This window comes from Rhinoderma darwinii, chromosome 3 (assembly GCF_050947455.1).
Source record: "Rhinoderma darwinii isolate aRhiDar2 chromosome 3, aRhiDar2.hap1, whole genome shotgun sequence".
Classification (NCBI taxonomy): Eukaryota; Metazoa; Chordata; class Amphibia; order Anura; family Rhinodermatidae; genus Rhinoderma; species Rhinoderma darwinii.
Window position 1 is genome coordinate 354267451 of NC_134689.1, and position 6317 is coordinate 354273767.

The window sequence follows — 6317 nt, forward strand, 5'->3', positions numbered from 1 at the left end:
TCTAGACAGAGGGGCCGCTGTGGATTTAGTGTTTTTGGACTTTGCAAAGGCATTTGACACTGTCCCCCATAGACGCCTAATGGGTAAATTAAGGACTATAGGTTTAGAAAATATAGTTTGTAATTGGATTGAGAATTGGCTCAAGGACCGTATCCAGAGAGTTGTGGTCAATGATTCCTTCTCTGAATGGTCACCGGTTATAAGTGGTGTACCCCAGGGTTCAGTGCTGGGACCACTATTATTCAACTTATTTATTAATGATATAGAGGAAGGGATTAATAGCACTATTTCTATTTTTGCAGATGACACCAAGCTATGTAATATAGTTCAGACTATGGAAGATGTTCATGAATTACAGGCAGATTTAAACAAACTAAGTGTTTGGGCGTCCACTTGGCAAATGAAGTTTAATGTAGATAAATGTAAAGTTATGCATCTGGGTACCAACAACCTGCATGCATCATATGTCCTAGGGGGCGCTACACTGGCGGATTCACTTGTTGAGAAGGATCTGGGTGTACTTGTAAATCATAAACTCAATAACAGCATGCAGTGTCAATCAGCTGCTTCAAAGGCCAGCAGGATATTGTCGTGTATTAAAAGAGGCATGGACTCGCGGGACAGGGATGTAATATTACCACTTTACAAAGCATTAGTGAGGCCTCATCTAGAATATGCAGTTCAGTTCTGGGCTCCAGTTCATAGAAAGGATGCCCTGGAGTTGGAAAAAATACAAAGAAGAGCAACGAAGCTAATAAGGGGCATGGAGAATTTAAGTTATGAGGAAAGATTGAAAGAATTAAACCTATTTAGCCTTGAAAAAAGACGACTAAGGGGGGACATGATTAACTTATATAAATATATTAATGGCACATACAAAAAATATGGTGATATCCTGTTCCTTGTAAAACCCGCTCAAAAAACAAGGGGGCACTCACTCCGTCTGGAGAAAAAAAGGTTCAAGCTGCAGAGGCGACAAGGCTTCTTTACAGTAAGAACGGTGAATTTATGGAATAGCCTACCGCAGGAGCTGGTCACAGCAGGGACAGTAGATGGCTTTAAAAAAGGGTTAGATAATTTCCTAGAACAAAAAAATATTAGCTCCTATGTGTAGAAATTTTTCCTTCCCTTTTCCCTTCCCTTGGTTGAACTTGATGGACATGTGTCTTTTTTCAGCCGTACTAACTATGTAACTATGTAACTATGTAACTATGATCGGACTCTGGAGATCACAGCACGACTATGGTCATCTCAGCTGTGAAAGAGAAAGAGAAGTTGTCCAATCCCAGTTGTTGTCCTCGATGTCCCGGTATCATGCCAGCCGCTCCTCTACTGATCGGACTCTGGAGATCACAGCACGGACTATGGTCATCTCAGCTGTGAAAGAGAAAGAGAACACTGCCCTCCTATGGCCTTCTCCTGTGACAGATCTGTTCGTCCTATAGGAAAACATTATTCCCTGTTATCCCGGCATAATACAGTTTTATTAACATCCGCGCTGGAGGTGGTCCATGGTCATAGACCCTCTATACAGACCAAACAAGGTCCAGGGTCTCGCAGAACACAACCATGGGATAACTGTTAAGGAGTCTTTACATGTGTGACACGGAGGAGTTATAGGAGGACATTAAACAAGGCTCTTGCTGAAGTCAATGCATTGATTCTACGTATTTACCTTGACCTGTATAATCCATGTGTTATTTATTTCTTTCAGTTACTTATATAGCGGCAACATATTACGTACGCAGTGCTGTACAGAGGGGTCCTCTTTTACTGTCCCCATTGGGGCTCACAATCTACATTCCCTATTGGTATGTTTTCGGGGTGTGGGAGGAAACCGGAGTACCCAGAGCAAACACAGAGAGAGAATACAAACTCTATGCAGATGTTGTTCTCAGTTGTATTTGAATCCAGGACCCCAGCGCTGCAACAGTGCTAACCACTGAGCCACCGTGCTGCCCCACATGTGTGTTATGACATCAGAAGGCGCCAAATATAAAACTATAAATAGAATTGTCACGTTACATACGATTTTGTTGAATTTCACAGTTCTTGTCCTCATCTTCAGCCGCCGTCCAGATCTCCTCCCTGCAATGAAATAATAAGGGCAAAGTTTGCGCCATTTTAACTTTGTTTAATCCACGTTTATTAAAGTAAACTAGGTCTTCAAATTTTACGGAAAATGTATTTTACGTTGCCGCTTGCGACTGTTTGGTACAGTTTACGCAAAAACCTGCCATAAACTGAGAAGTAAATTCTGACAATAATTTACCCCCCATCCCTCAAATTTTCAGATTAAATAAACGTATACATTACGTACATACCTAAATGTCTGGAGATTGGCGGCATAATGGCGGCAGATTTTCTCCATGTTACTGTTTTCTTATTGGCTCCAAAACCTGAAAGTAAAGAGCACAACCCCCTATTGCCGCGTGTATAAGCCACGGCCCCAGGTGCCATTTTGTTCTCTCCCCGCCATGCGTCGAGTGTATGGTGTTTTTTGTTTCCAGTGTTCCGGATTCCTGATGAATTATCTTGTGTCTTCTCTACTCATCTTCTTATCTTGGACGCAGCAGTTGCCACATGAACCCCAGATTCCATAGAATGAGTCATTGTGACATCATGCAGTGAGGTAACAATGGCCGCGTGGACTGATGATGTCACAAATATGACCAGAAGTGACATCTCCTGCTATTCATAGTATTGATAGAAAGTTATTACAATGTCACCGTGCACGTTGGTTAGTATTTCAATGCAGGGTTCTTAAAGGAAAACTACACACTAAAACACTGAGGTACTAGAAGTCCCAGCAAACTCAGTAATGAATGATTACACACTGGAAAATTGAAGAACTATAAGTCTCAGCCTTTTCTAGATATTAATAACTGCACAGTGGAGCAGAACAGCAGGGCTCACCTATCCTAGGGCTGATGTAAGACCTAGTTAAAGCTAGTGAGGGCTGGGACCCATTATTTTTTGGATGGGTGGGTGTCATGAGTAAAGCAGAATTTAATAATTTTCCACAAAATGACAGGAGTCACTACAGACATTCAGTATTTACTATATTCTTATTTTCTTAGTTTTACAAACGAATCATTCTAGGAACTTTGTTTTATGTGACGTTTAACGCCATAAGGAATAATGGAGATGATGTTTTATCTGTCTGATGATAAAGAAATATTTTAGTAATTGGTTTTGATTAAATTTTTTTCCTATTTTGCTTCTTCAGCTTCCATGTTCTACATTACATTACAAGCTGCTTGGTGTTGATCAGTGTCCATCCCGACAGCCGTGCTCCCTGTCAGCTCAGTCTCCAGCCCCTCCTCTCTTCTCCGTAACGCAAATCTAAACTCAATTCTGATCACATTTGATTTGATATAAACAGAATCGGTTTATCTTCCCCGACACATACTTGTAAGATGTGAGCGGAGCCTAAGGGCTATCTACACCTTTGAAAGGCATTTTTTTTTATTTTTTTTTATAAATAATATATTGATTACATGAAAGATTGTTTCATTTGACGTACCTAAAACGTTATCTTGAATATTTTAGGACAGTATGAAAAATATTTTCTTTACATCTTATTCTTTCGTTTGCTTCGTTTTGTAATGTGTCATCATAACATGTTAAAACAATAAAAGCTTTTGATTAAAAAAAATCTAATTATACCCCTTATATATTTTATGAAAGTAGACCTCACTCCTTGTAAAAATGTCAGTCATGCAATTTTACATCAACGCGTAACACTGTGTAAAAAATACATTTTGGGCCAGTTCACACATTGCGTAAATACTGCAGATTTTCCGCAATGGAATTAGTTGTGGAAAATCTGCAGCAAATACAGTAGCAGCAAAGTGGATGAGATTGAACAAGTCTCATCCACGCGCTGCGTAAATAGTGAGCGGAAATACCGCTCAGAAATTGACCTGAAGTTCATTCCGCAGCATGTCAATTGTTTTCACGTAAACGCTGCTTATATGTTGCGGGATTTCCCTATTGAATTCAATGGGGATGTAAATCCCGCATCAAATAGCAGTTGTTCCGTTTTTTTGCGGTGGATTCGCTGCGATCCATCCCATAAAAACGGAACTCAGAAAAAAATTCAAATAAACTTACCTAGGAGTTTGTGTTTAATCCTCCTGGGATGACGCTTCATCTCATGTGACCGCTGCTGCAGCCATTCACAGGCTGTAGCGGTGGTCAAATGAATGAAACGTCATCCCAGGAGGCCGGCCTAGATGACGTCAGAGGGCCGGCCTCCTTGGATGATGCTTCATCCCATGTGACCGCCGCTGCAGCCAACCACAGGCTGCAGTGGTCTCCTGGGATAAGACGTCATCCCAGGAGGCCGGCCGGCTTTAGTACTGCAGTTTTTCGCAGCGGACACTTTCCGGGCGGAAAACTGCATCACAGTTTGGTGCGCATTTTCTCCCGGAATTCCCTGCGGCAGACAATGAGGATGTGCTACGTGCTATTACACAGTGTATCCGCCACATGTGAACTCATGTTTGTGGACTAAAGTCTGACCAAACAGAAACTGAATAATATGTATTGATAGAACTTGATAGATTCGTTTCCGTTCCGTTATATTATAAATTTACTGCCTGAATAGAACGATTAAAATAAATTTTAATAAATATTCATTAAAAATGGGCTCTTCTAGCCAAAAGTCAACTCAAGGGTATTTTAGGTCCAGCGAGACTCCTGGACCTTATCAGTGAAAAGGAGATGACCTTTATGTTGACTGATTTTCCTCAAATTGCGACCTTTTATAGTTTGCCGAAAATCCATAAAGGGACAAACCCACTAAAGGGTCGACCAATTGTGTCTGGAATCAATAGATTATCGCAGAATGCCAGTTTGTATCTAGACAAGATTCTTAGACAATTTGTAGTGTCACTCCCGTCCTATATTAGGGACACTATGGATGCTCTTAGAAAGCTGGATGGCATAAGATGTGATCAAGATGTACTATTGGCATCCTTGGACGTTGAGGCGCTATATAGTTCGATCCCCCACGATCAGGGATGTTTGGCAATTAAACACTTCCTCAGAGGGAAAGGAACACAATTTATAGCTCATAATGAATTTGTTGTTTCCCTGCTAAAATGTATTCTTGAGCATAATTTCTTCTTGTTCGACCAGAAATACTACCACCAACTCAGGGGAGTGGCAATGGGGAGCCCATGTACACCCACTTATGCCAACCTATACCTGGGTTGGTGGGAAGAGGAATGTGTTTTCAGTGAGATAATGGAGCAGTGGACATCTCATGTCATATTGTGGATTAGATTCATTGATGACATTCTAATATTGTGGAAAGGGACTCAAGGTGAATTCGAGGAGTTTGTTGCAATCCTAAATGTGAATGATAAGGGTCTATTCTTTACATCAGAGATCAATGTGAATAAAATTACTTTTCTGGACATACTGATATCCAAAACTGCTGCTGGTAATATTTCAACAGCATGCACCGTAAAAAAACGGCCACAAACAGTCTTCTTAGATGGGAGAGTTGCCACCCGATGAATTTGAAACGGGGGATTCCGAAGGGGTCAGTACTTGAGGGCACGATGAAATTGCTCATCTTTGTCTGACTTTCAGACATCAGCACGTGAATTGGAAAATAGGTTCATAAATAGAGGATACCCTAGACACATCCTAAGACATGCCTACCAGAATGCTTTGGGGTGTAATCGTGATGACCTACTGAACCCCAGACCTAAGCGAAAAGATGATGATCTTGTCAGGGTCATTGGTACTTTTGATTCTGCCAATATGGAGGTGAGATCAATTCTACAACGGTACTGGGGAATTCTAAAAGCTGACCCTGACATATGGAATTTGGTAGGAGATTCCCCCCTTATTACATTTAGGAGGGGGCGTAATGTCAAGGATCGTGTAGTACATAGCCATATGGGTGGGCAGGATTCCCCTGCAACATGGCTAAATAGCAACTTGAAGGGGAGCTATAGATGTGGATCCTGTAAGGCATGTGTATCCATTTGCTGTAGCAGTAGTTTTAAAAGCATGTCCACAGGAAGGATTTTCGACAATAGAACCTATATCAATTGTCGAACGAAGGGCATCGTATACTTGATCACATGTGGCTGTGATAAACAATATATTGGTAAAACCATCAGAGAATTCAGAAGGAGGATCCGGGATCACATAGGGGACTGTAGGAGGAAAGAGGACACTCTGGTGTCTCGCCACATCTGGGAATGTCACAATGGGGATAGTTTGTGTCTCAAATTTCAAGGTATTGAACACATTAGACCTACACTTAGAGGTGGGGACACGAACAGGATAATCCT

At 41.3% G+C, this 6317-nt stretch overlaps 1 long non-coding RNA gene across 1 annotated transcript; it reads right to left on the reverse strand.

Annotated features, from left to right (window-relative positions):
• Positions 1-1218: 1218 nt before the first annotated feature.
• Positions 1219-2581, reverse strand: LOC142748234 (uncharacterized). The gene is made up of 3 exons (XR_012882198.1): positions 2325-2581; positions 2030-2088; positions 1219-1439 (listed from the first exon to the last, which is right to left on the reverse strand). It is a non-coding gene; the product is annotated as an uncharacterized LOC142748234 (long non-coding RNA).
• Positions 2582-6317: the final 3736 nt, after the last annotated feature.